The sequence below is a fragment of the Myxine glutinosa genome, chromosome 11, assembly GCF_964187855.1.
Source record: "Myxine glutinosa chromosome 11, kmMyxGlut1.1, whole genome shotgun sequence".
In the NCBI taxonomy this organism is placed as follows: Eukaryota; Metazoa; Chordata; class Myxini; order Myxiniformes; family Myxinidae; genus Myxine; species Myxine glutinosa.
The window spans coordinates 13,596,459-13,612,063 of NC_136271.1; the positions used below are offsets into that span (position 1 = coordinate 13,596,459).

The 15,605-nt window shown below is 50.4% G+C and overlaps 1 protein-coding gene across 1 annotated transcript in view; it reads left to right on the plus strand.

The window, feature by feature from the left end:
* SCAPER (S-phase cyclin A associated protein in the ER) overlaps positions 1-15,605 on the plus strand; it is a gene marked incomplete in the record, with an annotated part of 462,313 nt that overhangs the window by 860 nt on the left and 445,848 nt on the right.

Below are 15,605 nucleotides of genomic sequence, written 5' to 3' on the forward strand. Positions count from 1 at the left end.
GACAGAAGTTGGTATTTCAAAAAAGTGGAATTGCGGTGAAATTAGCGGGGATAGAAAAGATCAAGGTTTTGGATGGGGGAAGATAAGAGATGGTGGTGAACAGCTGTTTTAAAGACCTGGAGTGTGGAGTGGGATTGAAGAGAGTGAGGGAGTTTGTTCCAGAGGCAGGAGAAAAGAGGAATGAAGGAGTGAAGGTGAGCAGAGAGTCTTATAATAATAATAATAATTCATTTATTTTGTATAGCGCTTTTCCAGAAGCCCAAAGGCGCTTTGACAGAGTGGAAAACATAATGCATAACAATACATGAAAACAACAATTGCAAAAAGACAAGAATCAATAGGGAAATATTTAAAGCAAAAGGAGGGAGAAGGAGAAGAGATAGTCAGGGGTTAGATGCTGTGGGTTGAATGTTGAATGCAGTGTTGAACAGGTGGGTCTTTAGTGATGTTTTGAATGTGGTGAGTGAGGAGGAGTCTCTGATGGTGTGAGGTAGTGAGTTCCAGAGTGGGAGCAGCGATGGAGAAGGCCCTGTCCCCCCAGGATCTGAATTTGGTCCGGATGGAGGGGGTCAGGAGGTTGGTACCAGCAGAGCGGAGGTTGCGGGTGGGAGTGTGTCTGGAGAGGAGGTCAGCCAGGTAGGATGGGGCCAGGTTATGGAGGGCTTTGTATGTCAAGAGGAGGATTTTGTACTGGATTCTCTGGGGGATGGGGAGCCAGTGAAGCTTGTAAAGGACGGGGGTGATGTGGTCACGGGTCCGGGAATGGGTGAGTAGACGGGCAGCGGAGTTCTGAATGTATTGGAGTTTATTGGTGATTTTTGAGGGTGAACCATAGAGGAGGCTATTGCAGTAGTCCAGGCGGGAGGTGATGAAGGCGTGGATGAGGGTTTCTGCAGCCGTGGAGGAGAGGGATGAGCGGAGACGGGCAATGTTTTTCAGGTGAAAGAAGGCTGACTTTGTGATCTGTTTAGTGTATTTGTCGAAGGAAAGGGTTTGGTCAAAGATGACGCCAAGATTCTGGATGTGAGGGGAGGTGGATACTGGGATACCGTCGATGTTGAGGGCAAAGTTATGGGTGGATTTTGTGAGCGTTTTTGGGCCAATGATGATTATTTCAGATTTATCACAGTTAAGCTTGAGGAAGTTGATTTGAAGCCAGGATTTTATTTCAGTGATGCAGTTTGTCAGGATAGAGTGGGTGTCGGTGGAGACGGACTTGGTGGAGATGAAAAGCTGGATGTCATTGGCGAAGCAGTGGAATTGGAGACCATGACGGCGGATTAAGTGACCGAGGGGGGACAGGTAAAGGATGAAGAGGAGGGGGCCAAGAACTGAACCTTGGGGGACACCTTGGGGGAGGGGAGCAGTGGGGGATTTGCAGTTATTGATGGAGATGAACTGGCGTCTGTCAGAGAGGTATGATTTAATCCAAGAGAGGGCAGTGCCGGTAACGTTAAAGGTGGATTCAAGTTGGGTGAGGAGGATGGTGTGATCGATGGTGTCAAAGGCAGCGCTGAGGTCGAGGAGGACGAGAATGTTGAGGTTGCCAGCATCAGAGGAGAGGAGAAGGTCGTTGGTGATTTTGAGGAGAGCAGTTTCAGTACTGTGGTTGGAGCGGAATCCAGATTGGAATGTTTCATACAGGTTATTGGCAGAGAGATGATGTTTGAGTTGAGTGGCTACAGCGCGTTCCAAAACTTTTGACAGAAAGGGTAGGTTGGAGATGGGTCTGAAGTTGTTTAGGGTGTCAGGGTTTAGACCAGGTTTTTTTAGAATGGGGGTAACAGCAGCAATTTTGAGGGAAGGTGGGACGATGCCTGTAGACAGGGAGGAGTTTAGTGTTGCAATGATAAGTGGAGAGAGAGCAGGGAGGGAGGCCTTGACAAAGCTGGAGGGGATGGGGTCAAGAGTGCAGGTGGCAGTTTTCATTCCTATGAGGAGTTCAGAGAGGTCAGTAGGGGAGATTGGGGAGAACCGAGACAGGGGATGGCAGGACAAGGGGGGGCAGGTGGTTGGAGGGGGAGCGGGTGCGGCGGTCGTCAAGCTGTTGTAGATGTTGTCAATTTTGCATTGGAAGAAAGAGAGGAAGGAGATGCAGTTGTCTACTGTGAATGACTGGGTGGTGGTGTTCAGGGGGCGGAGGAGTTTGTTTATTGTCGAGAAGAGTGCTTTTGGGTTTCCGGAGCCAGAGTGGATAATTTGAGAGTAGTAGGCTGAGCGGGCGCGAGAGAGGGCATCTTTGTAGTGTTGTAGGTGGTCCTTGTAGGCTTGGGAGTGAACTGTGAGACCCGTTTTATTGCGGAGTCTTTCAAGTTGGCGAGCACGAGTTTTCATCAGGCGGAGTTCAGGGGTAAACCAGGGAGCAGAATGGGTGAAAGAAACTGTTTTGGTTTTTACAGGCGCAAGCTGGTCAAGGCAGGAGGAGAGAGTGTGGTTGTAGTAGTCAGTGAGGTCGGAAGGGGTGTGGAGGTCAATGAAGGGAGAAGTGGACATTTTTTCAGAGAGGGTGGATGAGAATGAGGTTGGTGAAAGAGCGTTTAGCTTACGGAAGGTGATAGTGCGATAACGTCTTGGTGTTGGGGCGGGGATGTTGATGGTCAGAGTGATGGCTAAGTGGTCAGAGAGGGTGAGGTCGGAGCCAGAGAGATGGTGCAAATTTAATCCAGTGGAGCAGACAAGGTCCAAAATGTGACCACGGATATGGGTAGGAAAGTCGACATGTTGAGTGAGGTTAAAGCAGGTGAGTAAATCAGTGAAGTCAGTGGTTATTGTGGAGTCGGTGGAGTCCATGTGGATATTGAAATCACCAAGGAGGAGGATTGAGGGGGAGAGGGAACATGGCTGGGTCAGAAAGTAGGAGAAGTCAGACAGGAATGATGGGTGTGGTTTGGGAGGGCGGTAGACGACAGCCATGACTGACTGCGTGCGACCAGAGAGTTTAAAAGCCAGGTGTTCAAATGATGGAGCAGATGAGATGGAGATGAGGTTGGTCTTGATGTCTTGACGGTGGATAACAGCAATTCCACCACCTCGGCCCTCCGAGCGTGGTTTATTGACGTAGGAATGAATATCCATTGGGTGTGGTGAGGTTGAGTGTGTAGTAGTCCAGAGGTTGTTGCCAGGTTTCGGTGAGACAGAGAAAGTCCAGTTTGTTATCCAGGATGTATTCGTTCAGGATGAGGCATTTGTTGTTGAGGGACCGGGTGTTGAACAAGGTGAGCTTGATGTTGTTTTGAACAGCAGGGATGAATTCCGGTGATTTAGCCAGGGTTCGTAGGCAGGAGGTGCGATCGTGTGCGTTGCTGTGACCAGGTGCGCTGGGACGAAGAGTGAGAGTGCGCTGAGCCGACCAGAGGACGGGGTTGGACTGACCTGATTGCAAATAAACAAACTTATGACCGGAGCCACGGTGAATGTACCTGGGTCGTCGGAGGAGTCCATTTGATTTGATGGCAGAGATGCATGATGGGGTGGAGCGGGTATTGAGCAGAAGGAGCCTTGCGGCGGAGTACCGGAGAGACGAGACGAGGCCAAGGTTGAGGAGGTGAAACAATGGTCCCAACCCACGAGAGCAGGCCCAAGGAAACGAAGGAGCCAGGTAGGTGAAGCCAGGAGCAGAGCCGGGACCAAGCAGAGGGCAGGCAGGAGCAAAGAGATGATCACGAGGCCAAGGTTGATCACGGCGGGAAACCGCCACCAAACCGCTGCGATGGTCACAACCCACGAGAGCGCGCACGAGGAAACAGCGAGCAGGCGAAGGAGCCGGGCAGGCGAAGCAGGGAGCAGAGCCGGGGCTATGCAGAGGGCAGACTCAATGGCCAAAAAATCCGCACGACCACCAAAAAAGAAAGCAACTGACAGTGGCCCGGTCGAAGAAGCGGCGAGCATGTGACGCCTGCGTCCTCTTCATACCGGACCGGAAGCGGAATGATTTGTCTTGATTTTGGCAGTTTAACCATGAGGGTTGCAGGCAGATCTTGTGCGACCTGTAGGAATATTTGGGGGACAGAGCCCAGAGAGAGCTGGGGGGGGGGGGCAAGGCCAGAGGGGAGTCGGTAGAAGATGGAAAGACCACCAACCTGCCTGCGGTGAGTGAGTGAGAGGCCTTTGGAGTTAGCTTCATCGCGGGAGATTACAATGATTCTGAATGCTTTGGTTTCAACAGCGTGAAGACGAGCTAGGTGTGAGGCAGGAGCACCAGCCCAGATGGGAGAGCAGTATTCCATTGAGCCGCGGATGAAAGCCTTGTATGTGGTGAGGAGCTCAGGTGTGCCAAGGAAGGACTTCGCACGACGGAGGATGCCCAGTCGGCGACTGGCTTTGGAGGCCAGATTTGAAATGTGGTTTTCCCAGGAAAGATCATGGCAGATAGTGAGACCCAAAAGCTTGAGTGACAGAACTTCTTGGAGAGGATTATTCAGAAAGTGGATGGGAGGGTTGTCTAGTCTGTCTTTTCGGAGAGACATCGTAAGAGTGTGAGATTTGTCAGGATTGAAAGACATGTTCCACTTGTTTGCCCAGTCTGTGATTTTGTCCAGGTCTGCAGAGAGTGAGGAGGCTGCAGACTGCCGATCTGAGGGATGAAGAATGGAGCGACAGAGAGTAGAGTCATCAGCAAAGAGATAGAGAGGATTTTCAAGAGAGTCAGAGAGATCATTGATGAAGACCAGAAAAAGCACATGGCCCAGAACACTGCCTTGGGGAACTCCAGCCGAAACAGGAAGAGGAGATGAGAGAAACCCATTCAGGGCCACACGTTGACTACGACTAGAGAGGAAGTCCGCCATGTGGGTAATTCAATGGAGTGGACAAGATGGATGCAGAAGGAAGCTCTCTGGATGGAAAAAGTAGAAATTTGGAAGGGAAGGTAACGAGGGTAGAAAAGAGCACGGTTGTGGATGGGGGATGATCTGAGATGGTGGTGAACAGCTGTCTTGAAGACCTGGAGAGAAGAATGAGATTGAAGAGAATGTGGAAGTTGGTTGCAGAGTTTGGAAAAAAGAGGAACGAATGAGTGGAGGTGATCAATAATCCTGGATTTTGGTAGTTTCACCAGGAGGGGGTTGATGGTGCACCACGTGCTCCCAGCAGAAACCTGGGGGGAGGACAAAGCATGGAGCGCAAGACCAGGAAGGAGACGGTGCAAGACAGAGATACCACCGACCTGTCTGCGATGATAAAGTGATCGGCCCATCGTCTTACACTCATCGTGGGAGATTTTGGTAATCTTGAAGGTCTTTGTTTCCATGGCGTCAAGGTAAGCAAGATACGAGGCAGGAGCACCAGCCCAGAGGGGAGAGCAGTAGTCCATTGAGCTGCGGATGAAAGCTTTGTCTATGGTGAGGAGCTCCGAAGTGCCAAGGAAGGACTTCGCACGACGGAGGATGCCCAGTCGGGGACTGGTTTTGGAGACCAGCTTGGAAATGTGGTTTTCCCAGGAAAGATCATGGCACATAGTGAGACCCAAGAGCTTGAGTGACAAAATTTCTTAAAGAGGATTGTTGAGAAAGTAGATGGGAGGGTTTTCCAGACGGTCTTTATGGAGAGAAGGTGAAATTAAGTGTGAGATTTGTCAGGATTGAAAGACATGTTCCACTTGTTTGATCAGTTTGTGATTTTGTCCAGGTCTGCAGAGAGTGAAGAGGCTGCAGCCTGCCAATCTGAGGGATGATGTATTTTTTTTTTTTTTTTTTTTTGTTTTGTTTTTTGTTTGTTTTGTATACAAGATCGAGGCTCGTGAAAGAGCGAACATTAATCACACAGAAAGACAAACAGACACATAAAACAAATAACATCGGGAGCGGTAGACAAGATGGGGAGAGAGGGGGAAGGACACAAACACAACATTTGAGAGCAGGGACCGAGAGACATGGAGACATCGAGAGATCTGTGGGAGGGAGAGGGCTTTGGGGGGGAGGCATGTGAAGGGGGGGAGGCATGTGAAGGGGGGGGGGGGGGGGTGGGAGAGGTATAAACATATGGACACTGCCAGGATTTCCAGGAAATAAGTTGGAATTTCAAACAAGGTGGATCTGGGGTGAATTAGTGGGGGTAGAAAAGATCAAGGTTATGGATGGGGGAAGATAAGAGATGGTGGTGAACAGCTGTTTTAAAGACCTGGAGGGAGGAGAGGGATTGAAGGGAGTGTGGGAGTTTGTTCCACAGGCGGGAGAAAAGAGGAATGAAAGAGTGAAGGTGAGCAGAGAGCCGAGATTTCGGCAGTTTAACCATCAGAGGGTTGCTGGCAGATCTTGTGCGACCTGTAGGAATATTTGGGGGACAGAGCACAGAGAGAGCTGGGGGAGCAAGGCCGGAGAGGAGTCGGTAGAAGACAGAAAGACCACCTACCTGCCTGCGGTGAGTGAGTGAAAGGCCCTCAGAGATAGCTTCATCGCGGGAGATTCCAATGATTTTGAAAGCTTTGGATTCAACAGCGTGAAGCCGAGCCAGGTGTGAGGCAGGAGCACCAGCCCATAGGGGAGAACAGTATTCCATTGAGCTGCGGATGAAAGCCTTGTATGTGGTGAGGAGCTCAGGTGTGCCGAGGAAGGACTTCGCACGACGGAGGATGCCCAGTCGGCGACTGGCTTTGGAGGCCAGCTTGGAAATGTGGTTTTCCCAAGAAAGATCATGGCAGATAGTGAGACCCAAAAGCTTGAGTGACAGAACTTCTTGGAGAGGATTGTTGAGAAAGTAGATGGGAGGGTTGTCCAGTCGATCTTTTCGGAGAGACATAGTAAGAGAGTGAGATTTGGCAGGATTGAAAGACATGTTCCACTTGTTTGACCAGTCTGTGATTTTGTCCAGGTCTTCAGAGAGTGAGGAGGCTGCAGACTGCCGATCTGAGGGAAGAGGAATGGAGCGGCAGAGAGTGGAGTCATCAGCAAAGAGATAGAGAGGATTTTCCAGAGAGTCAGAGAGATCATTGATAAAGACCAGAAAAAGCACAGGGCCCAGCACACTTCCTTGGGGAACTCCAGCCTGAACAGGAAGGGGAGATGAGAGAAATCCATTCAGGGCCACACGTTGACTACGACCAGAGAGGAAGTCCGCAAGCCATGCATGGAGATTTCCATGGATACCATAGGAGGAGAGTTTGGTGAGCAGAGCTGGGTGCCAGACCGTATCAAAGGCCCTTGATATGTCAAGGGAGACAGCTCTGATTTCCTGTTTGGCATTGAGGACCTCCATCCATTGTTGAGACAGCAGAAGCAGCATGTCCAGAGTAGAGTGACCTGGTCTGAAACCAAATTGATGATCAGAGATCAAGCCATTGGAGAAGAGGAAAGATTTCATATCCGAAGCAATGATGGATTCCATGACTTTGCTGATAATTGGGAGCAGGCTGATTGGTCTGTAGTTGCAAGGATCTGTTTTTGCACCTTTTTTGTGCAAAGCGGTAATGTTAGCTGATTTCCAGGATGCTGGCAGATGACCTTGAGCAAAAGATAGGGTGAAAAGAACAGAGAGAGGGTGAGATAGAGCGGCAGAGCAGGATTTTAGGACCCGTGGGCTGATGCCGTCTGGTCCAGTTGCAGAATCAGAGTCGAGGTTTGACAAAAACTCCTCCACCTTGTCAGGAGAGAAGGACACATAGTCCAGGAGCAGTTGGGTTCGACTGGGAAAGGTGGGAACAGAGAGAGATGGGTTTGGGACTAAGGATTTCGAGGCGAACACAGAGTTGAGGCATTCGGCTTTGTCACGTGCGATGTCAACTGTGTGTCCATTTGAGGTAAGGGAGGGGATGGAGGGGGAACAAACACCAGAAACGGATTTGACCAGACGCCACCAGGATTTGGAGGAAGGAGACAGGTTTGAGAGTTCATTCCTGAGTGAGGAGAGATAGTGCTTCCTGGCACTCCTGAGGGTAGACACACACTTGTTCCGAGCTTGGTGGAAGGAACTGAGATTTCCTTCAGTTGGATTAGCCTTCCAAGAGGCAAAGGCAAGTTGTTTCAGGGCAACTGCCTCACCACAAGATTCAGTGTACCATGGACGGGAGGAAGGGTAAGACAATTGAAGGCGAGATGGGATAAATCTGTGCATGAGAGAGATCAGTTTGCTTTGGAAGAATTCCCAGGAAGAATTGATGTCAGAGGCAGTGGAGATGGGAGACCAATCCAGACGATTGATGGCTGCTTGAAGACCGTCCCAGTCGGCCTGAGTGAAATGCCAGACTCGTCGACGCTGAGGAGGCTCTCTGAGAATGGCCAGAGAGATGTCCACTTTGACAAGCACATGATCAGAAGAACCGATTGGAGCAGAAGAAGAGCAGCAGACATTAGCAGGGAAGTTTGTCATAACCAAGTCTAGAAGAGAAGATACTCCATTGGCTGAGATCCGGGTCGGGAAATTGACAGATTGTGTCAATCCCAGTGAGTCACAGAAGTCCTTTGCTGAGGTGCCATGACTAGTGAGAGAGGAACCCACACCCAACCAGGTGGCATGATGACAGTTGAAGTCACCACATATGAGGAAGAGAGAGTTGGGATGAGTGGATAGAAGTTGGTCCATGTTGTCAGACATTGAAATGTAGATGGAGTCATCACTGTTTGGGGGACGGTACAGAACACATATGAACAAAAGGTGGGAGCGGAGAGGAAGCCGTAACCAGAGGTACTCCTGCGGGTGAGGAGGAAAGAGAGCAGTGCAAGGAGAGTGAGGAAGAGAGTTTTTGACAAAGATAGCCACCCCACCACCAGGCCGAGGCTCAGGTCTATCATACCGGAGGAGGGAGTAACCAGGAAGAGATATTAAGGAATCAGAGACATCTTGAAGGAGGAAAGTCTCTGTTAAGCAGATCAAGTCTGGATTGTCAGAAGCAACCTGTATGGAGAGATCAGTCAGGTTTGAGCGAAGGCCCCGGATGTTTGAGGTCCATACCGTTAATGAAGAGAGAGGGGGAGCATCGGGTACAGGACAGGGGAGGGGAGGAGTAGGGTAAGATGAAGGATGAGAGGGGGAGGTAGGGAGAGCAGTTGATAGTGTTTCAGATGTTGCAGAAGAGTTCCAAGAAAGGGAAGGATGAGGAGGATGAAAGGTTTGCTGGTGAAGGGATGCGGCACAGTGAGGGGTTGTTTGAGGGGGGGCAGAGGAAAGTAGAAGGTTTGGGGGGGTGGAGGTATGAGATAGAAGGGAGACGAAGTGGGGAGGAGGCAGCTTGGAGGAGGAGGGGGGAGGAGAGAGAATTGGAGAGGAATGGTATGGGGGGAGAATTGAATGGGAGGGATTGGGGGGGAGTTTTGAAGGGGAGGAGTGAGGGGGGAGTTTAGGAGGGGAGGGGCAAGGGGGGAGTTTTGGAGGGAAGGGGAAAGGGGGGAGATCAGGAGTGGAGGGGCAAGGGGGGGGATTAGGAGGGGAGGGGCAAAGGGGAAGTTTAGGAGGGGAAGGGCAAGGGGGGAGTTCAGGAGTGGAGGGGCAAGGGGGGAGTTTAAGAGTGGAGGGGCAAGGGGGAAGTTTCGGAGTGTAGGTGCAAGGGGGGGGATTTGGATGGGAGGGGCAAGAGGGGAGTTTAGAAAGTGGATGATTAATGAAAGACGAACATTGATAACAAATTGGGTTTGTTGTGATTTTCAAGTTAGCAATCCGGTTCAGGATGATGGAGGAGGGATGGAATGAATGTGAATTTAGACCATGTAGTGAGGGAGACGTATAAGATATTGAATTTCTTTTTTTTGAAGTGGAATGAGTTGGAGAGGAAATTGAGAAAAGCCTTTTAAATAGGAAGAAAAACAGCGTGTTGTAATATACCACTGAATAAAAAACATAAGGGGAAAGGTTAAACATATTTAAAAATATTTAAACAGAACTATGAACAATCTTATATGCACAAAAATACCAACGGGGGGAGAGCCGAGAGGGACCACCACGAGTCACGTGAACAGGGCAAACGGTGGATGGCAAGGAGATAATGGGGGTGGGGCGAACAGCACACCTGGACAGAAAATACAGGATGAGACAACAGTACACGTGGAGAAAAGAAAATAAATGTTTTTGTTTTTTTTTGTTTTTTTTTTGGGGGGGGGGGGGGGGGTGGGGATTTAGAACGTTAGACAGTATTATGTTCGGGGTAGAAGGGAAAAAAACCAAGAGCCAAGCAAAACACACTTAAGTTAACAAAACACCGACGGGGGTACAACTACAAGGCCACACACGAGGGGCAGAAAACGATTAATTAATTACGAGTTACAGGAAATTCAAACCAAAACTAACTATAATCAAACAATATCACATGGACGATAAAATAACGAATTGAAATTTGACAATCTATCTGGGGAAATGGGGGAGAAACACGTGGTCGAAGAACGAACGAACGAATAAGAATGAATAAACGAATGAGCACAGAGAAGGTAGTCTTTTTTTTTTGTTTTTTTGAGTTGAGATTTACATAAGGAAGTAGGCTTTGGGGTGGAAAGACTGCGAAAACAGAGAACGAAAGTTATTGGATCACAAACGACAGGCGCTGAGAGAAAAACAAAGCCTCAAGGTTGTACTTGTACAGTGTACACTGTACAAGACCTCGAGACGACACGAATTAACGCGATTTTCAATGCAGGTATGAAAGATTTGCACCGAAAATCTTTGACGGGACAATATACGTACATACACCATAAAAGAAATACAGTTATAACGAAAATACAAATTGGAACAATGACTTAACTTCGATTTCGATGGAGAGCGTGGAGACCTGCGAAAAAAAATGAACCGTCGCCAGCAAGACCGGAAACGGAAGTGATGTAAGATAGAGAGGATTGTATGGAGTAACGGAGAGTGGAATCATCAGCAAGATAGAGAGGATTTTCCAGAGAGTCGGAGAAATCATTAATGAAGACCAGAAAAAGCACAGGGCTTAGAACACTGCCTTGAGGAACTCCAGCCTGAACAGGAAGGGGAGATGAGAGAATTACATTCAGGGCCACACGTTGACCGACCAGAGAGCAAGTCGGCAAGCCAGGAGTGGAGATTTCCATGGATACCATAGGAGGAGAGTTTGGTGAGCAGAGCGGGGTGCCAGACCGTATCGAAGGCACGAGATATGTCAAGGGAGATGGCTCTGATTTCCTGTTTGGCATTGAGGACGTCTATCCATTGTTGAGACGGCAGAAGCAGCATGTCCAGAGTAAAATGACCTGGTCTGAATCCAGATTGATGATCCGAGATCAAGCCATTGGAGAAGAGGAAGGATTTGATGTCAGAAACGATAGTGGATTCCATGACCTTGCTGATGATTGGGAGCAGTCTGATTGGTCTGTAGTTGCAAGGATCTATTTTTGCACCTTTCTTGTGTAAAGCGGTAATGTTGGCTGATTTCCAAGCAGATGGCAGATGACAGATGACCTTGAGAAAAAGAGAGGGTGAAGAGAACAGAGAGAGGGTGATATAGAGTGGCAGAGCAGGATTTCAGGACCCGTGGGCTGATGCTGGCTGTTTCAGTTGCAGAATCAGAATCGAGGTTTGTCAAACTTCTGTACCTCGTCAGGAGAGAAGGACACAGAGTCCAGGAGCCGCTGGGTACGACTGGGTAAGGTGGGCACAGACAGAGAAGGGTTTGAGACACAAGATTTTTAGGCAAACACAGAGTTGAGGCATTTGGGTTTGTCACGTGCGGTGTCAACTGTGTAGCCATTTAAGGTAAGGGAGGGGATGGAGGGGGAACAAACACCAGAAACAGATTTGACAAGATACCACCAGGATTTGGAGGAGGGAGACAGGTTTAAGAGTCCAGTCTTTGGAGTAGTGAGATATTGTTTCCTGACACACCTGAGGGTAGACACACTTGTTCTGAGTTTTGTGAAAGGAATGGAGATTTCCTTCAGTTGGATTAGCCTTCCATGTGGCAAAGGCACGTTGTTTCAGGGCAACTGCCTCGCCACAATATTCAGTGTACCATGGATGGGAGTAAGGGTATGACGACTGAAGATGAGATGGGATGGATCTGTGCATGAGAGAGAGAGCAGTTTACTTTGGAAGAATTATAATCATAAAGATAAAAACATGACTCCTGACCCTCCTCCCCCTGGTGGCTTCTGTAGGGAGCTTCGAGTACAACATTTCCACAAGGTTTGCCAACACCACAGGGACATTTCAAAACCACTCTTGTTGTGAAAATCAACCAGATCCACAACTTTGTCCCATAGGTAGGTTTAATCTCAATTAGATCTTTGGCATCATCCTGTAAAAATACAATCATGCAATAGATATCAGGATCTTGGTATCATACAGAGAGGACCGATAATAATAGTCAAAGCAAGCGAGTCTCGTATATATGTGCGAGTCTAGCATATACGTACCATTCAAGACTACATGTAAAGTAAATGTCTCGGGAGTGGCTCAGCGTCGCGGACGTCCCAGGTTTTATAGACGCCCTTCAGTGGCTGAAGCGAGTAACTCTCCTGGGTTCAACTTTGGTATAATTTCACTACATTCTCCCCGCCGTTAGAACTATACTGCCGCTAGGCAGATCGCAAGCGTGCGTCAGCATTAATTGATTGGGGTACGTCATTACATGTCAGTCGGTCCACCCGTAGCGGTCGGCGTGGCAAACTACCCTGCCAGCCCGCGTCCGGAAACTGCCGGGTACGGCGTCCCCAAGCCCGGAGTCTCCGTCGGAGTAGCCGCTGGAGGCAGGTGTCGGAGGGGGCACCTCAGAGCCTTCAGGCAGGGGTGTAGGTGACGACAGAGGTGACGGCAAAGGTTCCATAGAGGAAGCTTCGGTAGAGTCCATAGACTCGTAGATTGGTTCGTCGATATCCCTATAAGGGTCGATGACCCCACAAGGGGCGAGATGGCGTACGGAGACAGTGGACTCGCATCCCTCTGCCGTCAGCACGCAAGCATGCTCGGGATTAGCCTGGAGTACCTGCACCTTATCCACAAAGGGGTCGTACTTGCTCGTGCGCACCGCTCGTTTGAGATAAGCCGGCCCCGGCTCAGCGAGCCAGCTGGGTAAAGATCGGATACTACCCGAGCTTCTAGGGTGGTGGAACAGTCTTTCGTGAGGAGTCTGGTTGGTGGCCGTACATAGGAGAGCCCGGATCGAGTTCAGAGCCGCAGGTAGCGACCAAGCCCATTTATCGAGACCCCGGCCGAGGGTCCGGAGGCTTAGCGTGACGGCCTTCCATATAATCCCATTGAAGCGTTCGATCTGCCCATTCGCCTGGGGTCTGTACGGTGTGGTGTAACTCGAAGCAACATTATTTTGGAGCAAATAACCTCTCACCTCCTGCGACAGGAACACCGCACCCCGATCAGTATGCACGTAGGCCGGATACCCAAACATAGAAAACAAATTCTGCAGTCACGGTATGACCGTGGCAGCCGTCATATCCCCGCACGTGTAAGCAAAGGGGAATCGCGAGTACTCATCAACGATAGTGAGCAGATAAAGAGAGTTGCTCGACACCGACGGTCCTTTGAAATCCATTGCCAATCTCTCCCACGGTCTAGTAGCCCTAACCAGCGTCCCCATGGGAGGGTTGTAAAAACGCGGGTTGAGTTCCGCACATATAGCGCAGTCACGGCAGATCCGGCGGATGCCCTCAATCGAGTACGGCAGATTACCACTACGCACAAAATGAGCAAAACGCGTCACCCCTGGATGACACATAGTGTCGTGCAAAGTGCGCAGCCCCTCCAAAGTTACGATCCCCGCGCACGTAGCCGGCCTCGATAAGGCGTCGGCGACCAGGTTATCCTTCCCCGGGCGGTATTTGATGGTGTAGCAGAAGTCGGCGAGTTCGATACGCCAGCGAGTGATTTTCTCATTCTTAATACGTTTAGCATGTAAGGTGTCATACATGAACGCAACGCTTTGTTGGTCCGTGATGATTTGGAAGCATCGCCCGAGTAAGTACGGTCGCCATCGCCGAATCGACTCGACGATCGCGTACGCTTCCTTTTCGACAGACGAAAGCCTCCGCTCAGCGGAGGTGAGAGTCTGCGAAAAGAAAGCCACAGGGCGCCCCCCTTGGGAGAGAGTCGCCGCTATCGCATGATCCGAGGCATCACTTTCTACGACGAAAGATTCGCTCTCGTCGATTGTCGCCACAGCGGCGCCAGCGATGTCGGCCTGAAGGCCGCCAAGGCCGCCGGGCTCATGGGGAACGTGTCGCAGGCCACGAGGGGGTGGAGCTTCGCGGAGAAATTTTGCACCCACTTCGAATAGTGGGCGAACAGCCCGAGAGCACGCTTCAGCGAAGCTCGATCGCCGGGCGGGGCCATATCGAGCAAAGGTCGCAGACGCTCCTTATCCGGAGAGACAGAGCCATGGGTCACGGTGTACCCCAGAAGATCTATCGTGCGTTGAGAGTAACGACACTTCGCCTCATTCATGGTTAGGCGATACCTATGCGCGACCTCGAGGAAGCGCTTCAGATTAGCATCGTGATGCTCCTGGTCATACCCACAAACCGTAAGATTGTCCAGATAGACAAAGACATCTGTCAAGTTCTCCTTATTAACGAGGTCGTCCATAGCCCTCTGAAAACAGGCGACCCCGTTCGTTACCCCAAAAGGCAATCGGGTGAACTGGTATAACCTTTGACCCGATTCAAAGGCGGTGTAGATGCGATCAGCCCTAGAGATGGGGATCTGATGATACGCACTACGCAGATCGAGAGTGCTGTAGACGGAGTACTGGGCCACCAGTCGTACTAGCGCGTCCATCCCCGGTAAGGGGTAGGCGTCCAGCTGTGTAAAGCCATTAACCGTCTGAGTAGTCGATTACCATGCGCCGGCGATGGGCCTCACTTCGCACCACTAAGACCTGGGCCCGCCACGGCGACCGGCTAGGTTCGATAACACCGTCCTTTAAGAGTTAGGCCGTTTCTTCCGCAATGAATTGCGCGTCCGCTCGTGAGTAGCGCCGCGATTTTACCGCTACAGGAGCACAGTCAGTGGTCAGGTTGGGGAACAGCAAAAGAGGCTCAATTTCCATTTTCGCGAGTGCACACACAGCAAGCGTGTCCGTCCCACCGAATTCAATTTCCAAACGTCCATGTTGCTTAAGGAAATCGTGTCCTAACAGGATGTCAGCACATAAGGCAGGCAAGACCATGAGATGTACATCGGAAAACATGCATCCCTTTATCACAAGTTTCAATCGACATTCCCCCTTCGTGCTGAGCCGAAGTCCCTGGGAGGCCATGAAGATCCGTCGTGTAGTCCCGATGACCGGCCAACCATGTTGACGCACCAGCCGCTGATCGATGAAACTATCCGTAGATCCTGTGTCGACTAGGGCCCGTGCAAAAATGCCTTCAACCAAGAGCGGGATAATGGCCTGATCAAGGCCAGAAGATCCGGCAGGTATTGCGCCGTCCGAGCGAGAAGATCGCGCCTCACGCGTGGATCCCACACCGGCTGCAGTTTTCCGGTCGTTTGAGGAGCCTCCGGAGGGCCCCCGTGCCAAACGCATAGTTGGTCGTGCCGATCCAAGAGCGTGTAGTTCGTACGAGCCGCCGTCAGATGGCGCTCGTGTCACGTGCGAAAGATCGCAGTCAACATGTGCTCGATCAAGAGCGTGTAGTTCGTACGAGCTGCCGTCAGAGGGCGCTCGTGTCACGTGCGAAAGATCGCAGTCAATTGTACTTTCACTGCCGTCAGAT